Source organism: Anser cygnoides, chromosome 2 (genome assembly GCF_040182565.1).
Source record: "Anser cygnoides isolate HZ-2024a breed goose chromosome 2, Taihu_goose_T2T_genome, whole genome shotgun sequence".
Lineage (NCBI taxonomy): Eukaryota > Metazoa > Chordata > Aves > Anseriformes > Anatidae > Anser > Anser cygnoides.
In genome coordinates this window covers 159768719-159782206 of record NC_089874.1, presented here as the reverse complement: position 1 = coordinate 159782206, position 13488 = coordinate 159768719, and the positions used below count along the sequence as shown (strand labels likewise).

Here is a 13488-nt window from a genome sequence, read left to right as displayed (position 1 = left end):
CCATCAGCAGAGAGGCAGCATCATGCGCCTCTCTGCTCTTTTATGGAGTCAAAAACTTTCTAAAAACTCCTTTGCTCAGCCCCTCAAAGCCTCCGCGCCTCCGAAGAGGAGCCTCAAGCGGTTCAAGCTGAACCTTGAGCAACCGTCAGGCTGTCTTCGCGATTTACCACGTGAGCAAACAGGCTGAGCGGCCAGCGGCACCGCGCTCGGGGCATTCCCCCACCCACGGCACACTCATGTGACAGCGAGCTGGTGACATCCCAGGGGGACGAGCAAAGCTGGCAGGCTGTCACCCTTCCAGCCTCCGAGCCCTGAGCTTGCTGGCCCTTCCTCACAAGCTGGGCACCCCGATTAATCTTCCGCAGCCGCCAGCTCGGGGCTGAGCCACAATATTATGAGCAGGAAAAGTCCAGAGGGGTTTCAGAGGGGTTGTGGATCCCCATCCCTGGAGATCTTCAAAAAGCCACCAGGACGTGGTGGCCTCCTGGAGGTGGCCCTGCCTGAGCAGGGGCTGGAGCAGATGGCCCCAGAGGTCCCTTCCCACCCCAACCGCTCTGGGATTCTGCGATATTTGGGGCAGGAGCCTCTGCAATCCCTCTGTACCCAACAGAAAAGTGGACACCTCCACAACAGCACGGTGATCGTCTTCCTTGCACTCCTAAAATACCCAATGTCAACGCCCCCAAGCTGTCACGTAGGAATCCCTGGGATGGCTCCCTCGGTACGGTGTTCCTATAGTTAATTAGCCTCTGATCCTCATTTCCAGCGGGAACATCTCGCGTTTCTGTCTCCAGAAAATTACTCGCGCGGCTCTTTGTCCAATAATTTAGGCAGCCTGCTAAATCCTGGCACCTGCTGCCGCAGCAGGCATTTCTGGGGACTGATCAAATCCCTTTCAACCTTCCCTCCTGCGAGCCAAACATGTCAGAGCTCCAGCACGCTCCTGTTTCCAAACCCACTTCCCACATACATCAACTGTCCTCCTCGGGTTCCTGCTCTGCAGTGGGAGGTTTTGTAGCAGAACCTCTTCACTTTTCCCTCAGAGACTATTTTAAGGAAAGGTTTCGCAGGATATCTTTTTGGTTGAATGTGTACAGCGTGTTGTCAGTAAAGACAGCCTTTTCTCGGTGACGAATATGATTCTGGAAAGAAAAATATTGTTTCTTAATTAAAAAAAAAAAAGGTGAATTGCCCCCAAGCTGTTTTAGAAAATTAATAGAAACTATTGCGGCGCTAAGTGATGTTACCCAAATAATTTTGGGTAGGAGCTCCTGCCCGTGGCCACGCAGATATGGGGAGCTGTGCATATGGACCTGCCACTCCTGGCTGCAGATTGAGCATCTGATTTGGGGTTAGCTGTGAATTAGGGATAAAATAAAGGCACCAAAACCCTGCCCGATGCAACGCCCGCGATGCAGGAGCGTCGGTGTGCTGTCGAAGCACCCAAGCCATGCCACACGGCATCTGCTCCCCAAACTCAGTCTCCGCTGCCGGAGAAAAGCCCTCTGAGAGGGGAGGCGAAGCTGTTATCTGCATCCTCTCCGCCCCGTGTAAGCCCCTTGATCTCCGTAACCGGAGAATACCGAGGGGAGCGCTGGAGCCTGAAGTGGCTGCAAGCCATTTTCTTTTATTGCTCGACGAGTGGATGCAATCTGCAGGCACCGAGCGAGTCAAGAGCTTTCCGCTCCTCGCAGGAATGAGTACGCCGAGCGGCCGGCCTCGGCTAACTGCTTTTATGAATGGGCTTGGAAATAACAGAATAACAGATGCTGCGACGCTGTTGCTAAGAAGTTTTTTTTGTTTTTTTTTTTTTTGCCTGCTGCCCTGACTGCTCCGGCCAACGCAAGCCCCGGTGTCCCGAGCGCTGCACAGCCCCCAAAAACGAGGAAGCGGGCAGGGACAGAAAAGGTTCCCGCTCTGCTCTCAGCCTGCGCCCAGCTGAGCAATTATCCAACCCCGTATCTGCAGTTATTTCTGGCAAGGTTTCTTCACCTCATGGGAGACTTCTGGAATAACACCGCGCTTTTCTAGGGAGTGTCAGCCATCAGGCGAATGTGCCTTCCAGAAGCGATTTTTACTTTTTTTTTTTTTGTTTAAATATGTAAGTAATTGTTTCTTTAGTGTTTGCTCTTTGCCTTTGAGTGACTCACACTTCTACCTTGTCGGCTTTCAACACGGGCCCTGCCCTCCCTCGCAGTGCTACAATCCTCCCAGCTCTCACCCACGGCGCCAGGTCACCCAGGGTGAAATGGGGAGAGACGAGAAGCTCTCCCCTGCCCGCGCCGGCCAGATGTTCAGCTCACGGGGGGCTGCTTTTGGGGGGCTGCAGGGGCTACGTGCGCTGCAGCAAGCAGGCAGAAAAAAAAAAAATAGGTGTAGGCAACGCCTCCGATAGATGTAAATAGAGGTTGGTCTGTGGTTTGGGATTTGGACGAATCCAGATGCATTTTCACGGAGACAGCGACAGGCTCTGATCCCCGGCACGGCTACTGTGCCAAGCGTCTCCTTTCTGTTCCAGCCTCCTGCGGCGCGAAAGTGCTCTTCGAAATAAAGAGACAGAAAGCTTAAACGTTCATAGAACTACCGCTTTAGCTTTTAATCTCAGTGAAAAAAAAAAAAAAAAAAATGACCCCACCTTTCAGGGAGGGTTGTTTTTCTTTTTTTGGTTTGGTTTGGTTTGGTTTGTGTGTGTAAATTTTCTCCCTTCACTCCTCTCAAAAAAAAAAAAAAAAGGAAAAGAAAAAGAAAAAAAATAAAAATCAACTTGAGGCAGAGAGCAATTATGGAAAATTTCGGGCTCAATGGTTAAAGCGTGGCCAACTTGTAAGGTAATTGGAAACACAAGGAGAGAAAGGGAAGTGTTTGGCAACATGAGCACCATGCCTTGGGATGAAAGGTGCTGTGTAAGTGGAGGATTCTTTTTTATTGCAAGCTCTCCTCTCTCTGATATGTTAATTGTGTTTTGCCTGATCCCTTGACAGTTCATTAATTTTTTTGTCCAATTGCAGGCTGCGGAGGGCAGATAAATTTCAGGCTATTATGGGAACACCCTAGAAGTTTGTACAAAAAGGAAACTCTCTGTTTCCTGTATCATCCTTCTGGGGATCTTGAAAGAGCTCACAAAAAACACTTAAGCAAACTTTCTTTGCTGGAAAACGGAAGGAAAGGAAACTGTGAACAAGCAAACAACACTCAATTCCATGAGACAAGAGATACTCGTAGGTCATTAGAGAGAAAGTAAAGGACTGCAACGCCGCCACCCCCACGCAGAAACTGTCGGAGGGTTTTCTGAAAAGAATGGGAATCTCTGCAGCCGCACAGCTTTTCTGATCTGTAAAAGGGTAAATGACGCAAAGCACCGGTGGGATGGGGGGGCGGGATGTCCATCCCAGCAGCACATGAAGTCCTTTTGAAGTTTTTGTGAGGTTCAAGTAAATGAGCTGGAAATGCTCACGGATCACCTGAGTAGCTTCGCTTTCCTCCTGGCATTAGCAGCACAGTCGGCAGAGGTCTGTCACCACCAGCTCTGAATTTTTTGTTACGTGGACATTGAAAGCAAAGGTCGGAACAGCTGGAAGTTTTCCTGGGGCTGGCCTCAAGTGCAGAATCCACACGGAGCTCAGAGGGCTGGGCCAAACACAGCTTCAGGTGTGTGAATGCGTCCTCCATCTCCAAGCCCAGGAAATATCGGGAATGACGATTGACGGGCTTGTCCCTGTCCTTGGATTTCAAGCCAGTTCCCTAAGGACGTGAGGTTGGCGTGTTCTCATGAACTGCTGCCCCCCTTCGTGATAACTTTAACACTTCTGGGTTTCAGCTGCACTTCAGAGGGAGACCAAAATCACAGGGCAGCTGAAAGTCTAGGAATTTGTTCAAATAAGCGCTTAGATCTGCAGGGGGCTCATGTGGAACGCTGGTTTTGTGGAATTCTTTACGCGTACACGCACACGGTGGAGAGACCTTCTATCTGCTTAAACCCCAGGAAAACGTCTGCTTGAATTTTGCAGTCAACAGCAAGACACAGACCTGTAAGAAGAAGTGGTTTAGGGGAGCTCTTGGCTAGCAGCAAGCAGAGCAGGCTGGGAGGAAGGGAGCGAAAGGGAAGCAGTACAGCAGCAGCTCTCATTTCTGGGAAGTAAAGCTCAAAACAAACCAGAGGGGGTGACGGAAAGCTGATATCCCCTACAAAACACGTGTGCCCCTCTCAGAAGAGGAAGAGTCCTTCAGGTCTCTGGTTTGAGGTGGACAGATAGATGATAAGAGCTGGTGTCTGCTCCGTACCTGTCGTGGAGTTCAAGAGCGGACTTCTGTCTCCAAGGGTGCTGACTGGCAGTTTTTGAAAGGCATTTATGAAAATCTCAATTGTGAAAACATTTTTTCTGGCAGATTCTGCATCGCTCGCTTCTGGTCTGACCAAAACCACTAACAGGAGAAAGGAAGAGAGAGGAAAATATATGAAACTTTTGCCAGCTGGAAGAAAATGTCTCGTTCAAATTCAGAGCAACCCATTCAGGCCAGTTCTTGTCTAATTGCGATCGGGGAGGGCCATTTTTGCAGAAATAAAGCTGATTACTTGATGGGAAAAATCGAAACTCCTCAAAACCATTTCTGCTGGCCTGTTCTCGAAGTTCTGCACAGCAACAGTGCTTCCCCGGGGAGCTCGTTAAAATACCCCCATTGCTCTCATTGCTAAGAATTCCTCTCCTCTCAGTTTTATTAACTTCCTCATCTTGTGCCACAGCCTCGTCTGCTCAGGATGTCACCAATAATCTCCACTCAGAACCTTCTGAGGTTCTGTCTCCGTAGCACCAACACCCCCATCCTTTCTACCCTCAAACTAAGAGCGCTACCAGCTCTGCGTGCACTTGTGTGTGTGGGGAGGGAAATTTTTTAATTTTTCTGTGTTCTGGCCCAGGTAAGCGCCAAGATGTCCTCTGGGAGAGCATCCGTCTGCACCCAGCATCCGACTGCACCCCGCAGACGCTGACAGGCCAGGAGAAAGGGCTGAGACCCATGTAGGGAGGAAGGGTTTTTACTTCTACCCTGAAATATTTAGAGAATATTGCCTGCTGTGTGTGATTCACTAATTATAGAAGAAAAAAGTCAAGGGGACAAAACTTTTGGTCCTAGCAAAGCACTCCTGGGTCTTTGAGGTACTTACTTTAGGAATTTAGCTGCCAGACTCCTTTTACAAGTCAAGGAACAAGGTGCTGAACTGGTAGGATTGCCCAAATAAGAACAGCATCGGGGAAGGATGTCTCTGTTACCTTCCTGGTTCGTTTGCTGTCGGCAACGCTCTAAAAAAAGAGCAATGGCACCTCTGGGTCCCCCTCCAGCGGGCTGTACGGTGGCTCTACGATGATCCGGGAAGTGTACAAGGAAAATGATGAAATTGCTCAGAAGAAGCTGGAAAACGCAGCTGGTTTTATAGGGGTCAAAAGCGAGAACGGGAGCGTGACTTACCCTGGGAGAGAAAATACTATGTGAAAGGGTCTGGCCGTTATCTGCCAGCCTCTGCAGGCTGAAATGAGGTTTAGCAACCGCGGCGTGAGTCAATGTGCGCAGTTTATCCAGCAGAAACCTGCCCACTTTTTATGTTGGGTTTCCCACCAAATTGGCTAGACACGCTGACTAATCCTGAGCATACCCAATGAGCAGATGAAAGGAGAGGAACAGAAGAACCCCTTTTGAGAGCAAACAGATTTTGAGTCGTTGTCACTGTGAAGTGAAGCTAGAGCTCAAGAACAGCAGCGTGCGGTCTCCACACCGTACTTTAGGTAGAGGGATTCCCCCAGATAAACATTACATGAAAATTCACGACTGGGGTGATAGTCAGTTCTAGGGAAACGGAAAAATAATAACACAATTTTTTTGGAGCAAATTACAGAATTTGTGAGTCTGACATTTTCCACCCACCTTCGAGGGGAGACTTGATTAAAAGAACCTTTAAAAAAAAAATAAATCAGTGTTTTGCTGAGGATTTTAGTTTCCACTCCAAACAACTGTGGGCTTTGGAAATGCATTTCATTTTTTTTCCTCTAAGTTTAAAATGGCTTTAATATGAAACACTTCAGGGTCCGCAGTTGTTTGGCTGTGTTTGGAAATTCAAGTAATTAGAATAAAAAATATTCGCCCAAGTCATTTCAGTTTCTCCGTCACAACTACAACAACAGCATGCTCCAGGTTATTCTTGAAACCTGGATTGCTTAAGTCATTTAAATAGATTTCTATTTCAGAAGCAAAATGAGAGCCAAGAATTTCACAATTAAAAGCTCGAGGGCTATAAAACTTGGCTTCACCTAAGACTCTTAACATTGTTTTTATTATCTTAATCACTAGGTTCTTTACATACTAATTTTCCATCCCATTGCCAACCAGTGCCAACCCAGCTCGCTTTTCCATCACCCAGGTGAGCGTTACTCATGTTTTCAGGGGAACGTAAAAAAAAAAAACGATGAATATAGTCGGTACAACCCGGTCTATTTTTGTGACTGCTCACAGACCTCCGCTAGCACTGAGTCACGGCTAGAGAAGTCATTAGCTTCGGTGGATGCCTTGAGTTGTTCCCCAGGATTCTCCAAAAACACAGAAAACACCGGTGCTTTTCCACGTGCCGTTTTCATGACACAGGGCTGAACAATTTGAAATCCTGCCTGTGCTGGGACCCAGAATATTGCAAACACTGATTAGGTACGGTACCGATTAGGCAAGGGGAGAGATGAGATAAGTCACACCGCGTGGTTGTAACAGGCCTTAGCAGAACAAAGAGCAAAAGCAAGACCTCCAGGAAGGCTCCAGAGGTTTCAGGTCCCACCTCGGCGATCAAAACAGACGTGCCCAATAACACCTGTGTGCTTTTGATTCAGCTGTAGCTAAAAGGCTGCAAGACAAGAAGGAGGAATGAGTAAGGATAAACGATCTGTTAACTAAAAGTCCTGGTTTAGTGTCTCTAGGCTCGGCATCTGTGTTGTGACCAGATAAAACATGACATTTTATTCTGCGCTGAACTACCCGAACCGGCATCACCTATAAATAAGTTAAACCCCCGAAAGGTTGTTTTGTTATGAGAAAGCACTAGGGAACAGAGATATCCCTCAGGTGAGGCTTCGGTTGGGACCTATCTCAGTCGGCTTTCCGGCACACTGCAGGAGCCTGTTCAGGGAGAAAATCAGCACAGCTCCCTGGTCCGGTCTTTTTTCTGTATTCACTGGTGTGAACGGGCAGTAATTCTGGCCAGCTTTCACCAGGGTAAAGCTAAAGTGAATGAAGTCACTTGGAAATCATCTCAGACTTAACCAACCTCCCGTACGCCAGGCTTTGGTTCAAGGTTTTTGGTTCTTCGCAAACCTAATGCGATGAAAATGTATCCGCTTTTCAGTTTGGCAAAAATAGAGAGAGACCAAAGCACAAATATCGCAGTGCAGTGATGGAAACCTCATAAACATCATCGTCATGGTTTAGTGTGAGACAGCTCGGAAGGAATACTGACTAATCGCAGCTCATTGCCCAAGAGGAGAGAAAGAGAAAATAACTTTAAAAAGGGAGGTTTCTGGTCTCTCCGTTGCGAGGGAAGAAGTGGCTGAACTGACCAAGTCCTGCAGCTCTCAAATGTTGTCCAGCAGCCACTGTTCTTGAAGGCCAGACAAGTAAATTCCCCACCAACTGCAAATTGCACTGGAGCTTAATGCCTCGCAGTTTTATTGTGCAGATAATTATAGAGCACATAAATTCAAAAGGCAGGATAATTTTGCAGCTGCTAATACCAATTTTAGCTGTGCAAACCCGGAAAATAAGTCTCATTCTTCAAGGCATTCTCCAGGAGACCTCACAAGCAGCAGCAGCAGCGGCAATAACACATCTTAGGGTCTCATATCGGCATCTTAGCCAATGCACCTTGAGACCCCACCATCGGCCATTTATTCCCCAAACGGGGATGGTTTGGGGAGGTTTAGATCCTGCTCCTGCTCCAGGTTTATGCACAGAGACCCACAAGTGCTCTGCCGCATTTGCTTAGGACCGTTGACATCGCTCTGGGGTGACACGAGCCAAACTTTTGGGGACAAGGCAGGGCAAAGGGCTGGGTTGTGCTCTGTAGCCGCAGGTGCTGTCCAAAGCTATCTGGATCTAAAAATTCAAGCTCGAAGCCAAGTTTGGCTACCACGGGCGATCTCAACTGAGCAGAAGAAGTGCCTGTCTGGGTCCCCGTCGCACATCCTGCTGTCCGCGAGACCTTCTTGTGACTTGTCTGAGTCCAGACAAAAAAATCTTTGGTTGGCTTGGCACAAGTCGACGGCTTTTATCTGATAAGCAGAAATCAGAATTATATCTCAATGCTTTTAGGCAGAAAAAATAAAAAAAAAAGCATCAAGGGACATGGGCCATTTTACACAGCCATTTCAAGTTCCAGCTTAATGACAGCGTATGTTGGGGAAGGGTGGGAAGAAGGAAAAACAACAGTTTGAAGCTCAGGGCGCTGTTTTCCCATCAGAAATGAATCAAACACCCTTTGTGAGAGATACCCGAGGGATAAGCTACGAGCCAAACGTGTGAAAGTTGAGGCTCATTTTTCATGTCCTGTTTACGAGTGTCCTGGCTGGGAGACATCAGCTGGGCTTCGGAGGGCTCGGCTTTGCTTCAAGCCTTGCCTCAGGTCTCCTAAACCCACGGGCGCTCCCAGTCAGGAGGCACCTCTAAGAGCCGCCTGTGTCACACGCCATGAAGGCTGAACGCCAGCCAAAACAACCCCGTGGGCTTTTGTCCACCGGGGATATGACGAATTACCTTTTTTTTAAAGTCCGGGTTTTCAAAGGATCGAGGAGCAGCCGCAGCCTCCCGAGGTTGGGATAATCTAGGAATCCCTGCCTTTCACATAAAGCAATTCGCACCAGATCTGAACGCTGGCAAACAGTCAGCTAAATCCATTATCGCACGATAACGCTCGAACATTTCATTAATTCCTAAGCAGCTGTCCTCTGCTCCCTTACCCCTTCCATCACACAAACATTTCTTCAACTGTCTGAGGGAGGGGAGAGGGAGGATCAGACGCAGCCTTGTAAAATTCCTTCAGCCCGCTTTGCCTGCGGCAAGTTATTTCTTTTGACACGCATGTAAAATAATATCGGGGGTGTTGTTCGTTTGGCTTGGCTGCTTGGCAAATTTTCATAACAACTTTGTAAGCCAAAAGTACCTGCGAAACGGAGTAGGGAGTACTCACGGCAGCTTGTTGACGATCCTGGTTAATTAACACGGCTCATTAAACAGGGGAGACCCCTTGCCCCGATTTCTGTGCCAGGACAGAGGGCATCGTGTAGGGAGCCGCACGGCTTTTAGGGCAGGATATTGCTCTCCAGAGGTCCCACAGATTTTCTGGAAAATCCTCGGGTACTGCATGCGAAACAAATCAGTGGAAGCAAGAATCCTGTGAGAGATGAGAGCCTGAGGGGTTCGCCAGCTATGCGACCCACAAAATGGAAACCAAAGCACTGTAAGGGTCACTAGGGAGATTTTAAGGTCATTTCTGGATGTTTTCTTTACGGTGGGCTCCAGCTAAAGTGCTTCAGGCTGCTCCGCATTGCCAAGGGAGAAATAAGCTCGAGGAACAAGACTCACAAAAACCACCCCGTTGAGCAGGGACCCGCTAAAGGTAGACCATAACAAACGCTGGGGAGGGGAACGTGTCCCAGACCTCATTCTTAACTCTTATTTAGGGCCTTTTCTCTCAGCCCCACAAACATCAGACCCTCTGCTGTGCCTGGACCTCAGCTCCGTGTCCCGACGGACACGGCCGTGCCCAGCGCGCATCCACGGACCCCTCGGCATCAGCAAGAGGAGAAATTTCATTTCTCCCCTGCCAAGACTCGAGGATGTGTTTATTTATTATGGATTAAATATTTGGAGCTGAATAAGAACCTCAGAGAGAAGAGGTGGGTCTGCTTCCTCGGATTTTTTTTTTCCACCCCCTCACTCTCTTTATAACAATTTGGATTTTTTTAAAGTGAAATATTTGCTTTATGGAAAATTACCCTCTCTGGCTCTGGGCTCAGCTAGTGGCTGACAATTAACAACTCTCAAGCGAAAATCACATGAGGAAATAAAATGGAGAAATATCTGGACACGTCTGGACACGTCTGGACACTGCCTGAACACGTCTAAAATGTCAGGGTGAGGAAAGGACCGAGCTTTGCCACCATGGCAGGCAAGAAAAGGACCAAAAAAAAACAAAAAAGGGTATTTTCCTCAGGTATTTTCAAGTGAGGTGCCAAAACATCAGGTAGCCTGTGTTGCCACAATTTATGGGGAACTAGAAGCACATTTGGGATGTTTTAACTACACCCACACCTTCAGATTCCTGCTTGGGGCTTCCAGTTGCGTTTGCATCGCAGATAATTTGCACCGAAATCCCCAAGGTCTTTTCCCTCACCACAAGCCATTAAACTTCTCCACTCCTATCCACATAGGCAAATTTTGTGTCTTCTGTGGAACCAGCTTTCATGTTTTACTAATGCGCTTTCAGCTGAGGTATAATGAATGTTGTTTTCCTGTCAGGAGGAGGTGTTACACCAAGCTGCCATCGGTGTGGTAGCTTTATCTCTACCACGTGCATAATTAAGACAACTATTTCGCTGCTTTTTTTTTTGTTTCAGAAATGTAATAATGTCGTTATAGTTTTTATATACATCAATAGCACATCAAAAAAACAACAACCCTTCCTTGAACAGACTTTGGGAGTCCTCACCAGGGGATGGTTAATTCAGCAAGTTGTATAGGATTGTGGTTACGCATGCTTTTTAGTCCTTGGCCTGAATGAGCCTAAAAACAAAGATATATTGAAAGCAGTGTTCTCAAATAAAAGATTAACTCAGGTTTTTGTTTCTTTAGGGTACGTAATCATAGTAATTTTGCTCGACTCAAAATTAATATTGCTTTTTAATAGCGCATAGACGTATGCTGTTCTTTCATTTTGCCTTCTGTGGTTTTCCTTTTTCTTTTCTGAAGTCTGGTATGCTTTGTGGTTTATTCATGAACTGCACAGAAAGAAGTTCACAAGAAAAAAAAAATGTTTTGGAATATATACTTAATGGAATGGCAAGAAACAGAGCAATTACACTTACGCGATATAACGTGCATTTTTACAGGCCACTAACATGCAACTTCATGCATCTCAAGTTTATGTAAGTAAAGAAAATTAAATATTACCCTGCCCAATGCAATTGGCACAGTTAAGGCTAGATGTCAATAATTTCGATTTAAAAATACATGCCTGTGTCGGTTTAAAAAGAAATTTTAGGGCAAATTTGCATGGGGTTTATAGGATGTGGCAGGAACTTCAACATCTTGGGGTTTTCTATTCATGATCAAGGAAAACTTTGGAAATGTGGTGTGTGGAAAACATTGGAGATGTGGTGCGTGGAAAGCTTTGGAAATCTGGAGTATGTAAAACTTTGGAAATTTGGTGTGTGTAAAGCTTTGGAGATCTGGAGGGTGAAAATATTTAGAAATTTGGTGTGTGGAGAACACTGGAGATTTGGTGTGTGGAAAACTGGAAATTTGGGGTGTGGAAAACTTTGGAGATGTGTGTGGAAAACACTGGATATCTGGTGTATGTAACACTTCGGAAATTTGGTGTGTGGAAAACTCTGGAAATTTGGTGTGTGTAAAACTGGAGATCTGGTGTGTGGAAAACATTGCAGATGAGGTGTGTGGAAAACATTGGAGATTTGGTGGGTAGAAAACCGGAAATCTGGAGTGTGGAAGGCTCTGGAAACTTGGTGTGTATAAAACTTTGGAATTTGGTGTGTGGAAAACATTGCAGATGCGGTTTCTGTGTGGAAAACATTGCAGATTTGGTGTGTAGAAAACTGGAAATCTGCAGTGCGGTTTGTGGAAAACTTGCAGAAAAAACTGGAAATTGGTCTGTAAAACTTTGGAATTTGGTGTGCGGAAAACTTTGGATATCTGGAGTATACAAAACACTGGAAATCTGGAGTGTTTGCAGTATACCGGGCAGGGAAGGGACTGTGCCCCAGCACTTGTGTTTGGGTGACCGAGGGTCGCTTGCCATGGCAGGCAGCAGGGCACAACCCTCCCTCCCGGGGGACACCCCACGGCACCTCGGCTTGTCTGAGGAAAACACCCGGAGCCACGGCCGGGCCTGGCGGCCGCCTCCTCCCACCCCCGTCCGGCTCCCCGCCGGCCTGAGGAGGCGAAAATGGCCGCTACACCTGCTCCAACCCCCCCCCCCCCCTTCCCGCCTCCGCCATCTCCCTCAGGTGGCAGCGCCCCTGCGGGGGCCGAGGGGCCGCCCCGTGGGCCGCCATCGCGTCTCCCTAGCAACACCCCCCCCCCCCACCACCATTTTTTTGGGGGGAAAAACGAGCTCACGCCCCCCTATACATATTCATGAGGCCGGTGGCGAGGAGGGGGGCGTGGAGGGGGCGGAAGCGGAAGCGGGAGCGGGGTTCCGAGGAGCCCGGTATAAAGCGGCCGCCGGTGCCCGCTCGTATCGCCGTGAGGGAGCTGAGCTCTTCCTCCTCCTTCTCCTCTTCCTCCTCCTTCTCCTCCTTCCCCCCTCCCCCACCCTCCCCGCCGCGGGCACCTCCCCCGCCGCACGGAGCTGGTCCCGGGTGCAGGGGGGAGAGCAGGGGGCAGGTAAGGGGGTTTGTGGGGCGGGGGGTATTTTTTGTGAGGGAGGATGAGGGGTTTTTTTGAGGGGAATGGTGGGCTGGGGGGTGAGGGAGGGGGGTGAGGAGGGGTTGGGGGGATTGGGGGGATGAGGGATGTGTGGGGTCGCGAGATGGAAGAAGGTGGGGTAAGGCAGATATGGGGCCGCGAAGGCGAGGAAGGGTTGGGGGGGTTTGGGGTGAGGGGTGCGTATAGCTCTGGAGGGGAAAAAAGTGGGATGAGGGGATAAGGGATCAGGAGGGGATGGGGTGATGGTGTAGGGCTGTGAGGGGGGATGTGGAGGTGAGGAAGGGTTGGGGGGGTTGGGGTGAGGGATGTGTGGGGTTGTGAAACGGAAGAAGGTGGCATAAGGTAGATACGGGGCTGTTAATGTGCAGAAAGGTTGGGGGGTTTGGGGTGAGGAACGTGTAGGGCTGTAGAGGGGAAGAAGACAGGGTGAGAGGTTAGGATGAGGTGGGTATTGCACTGGGAGGGGTTGGGGTGATGGACGTGTAGGGCAGTGAGGGGAAGATGTGGGACTGTGAAGGTGAGGAAGGGTTGGGGGGATTTGGGGTGAGGGACGTGTGGGGTTGTGAAAGGGAAGAAGGTGGGGTAAGGCAGATATGGGACCACAAAGGTGAGGAAAGTCTAGAGGGATTTGGGGTGGGGGCCTGTGGGGTTGTGGAGGGGAAGATGGTAGGGATGAGGGGGGTATAGGACCAGGAGGTGTCGCAGTGATGGAGATGTAGGGCTGTGAGGGGAGATGTGGGGGGTGAGGAAGGGGGGGAGACTTGGGGTGGGAGTGTTGTGAAAGGGAAGAAGGTGGGA

The 13488-nt window shown here is 48.7% G+C and overlaps 1 protein-coding gene across 5 annotated transcripts in view; it reads left to right on the top strand.

The window, feature by feature from the left end:
- The window catches only part of SLC45A4 (solute carrier family 45 member 4), an 81860-nt gene that overhangs the window by 9144 nt on the left and 59228 nt on the right, over positions 1-13488 (top strand). For 3 of the 5 annotated variants that reach the window (XM_066990780.1, XM_066990779.1, XM_066990781.1), the window contains exon 1: positions 12459-12648. The exons of the other annotated variants lie outside the window; for them this stretch is intronic. The gene's annotated coding sequence lies outside the window, so the exon portion shown is untranslated. Of the gene's footprint in view, positions 1-12458; positions 12649-13488 lie in introns of those variants that run through there. 5 annotated transcript variants of the gene reach the window in all.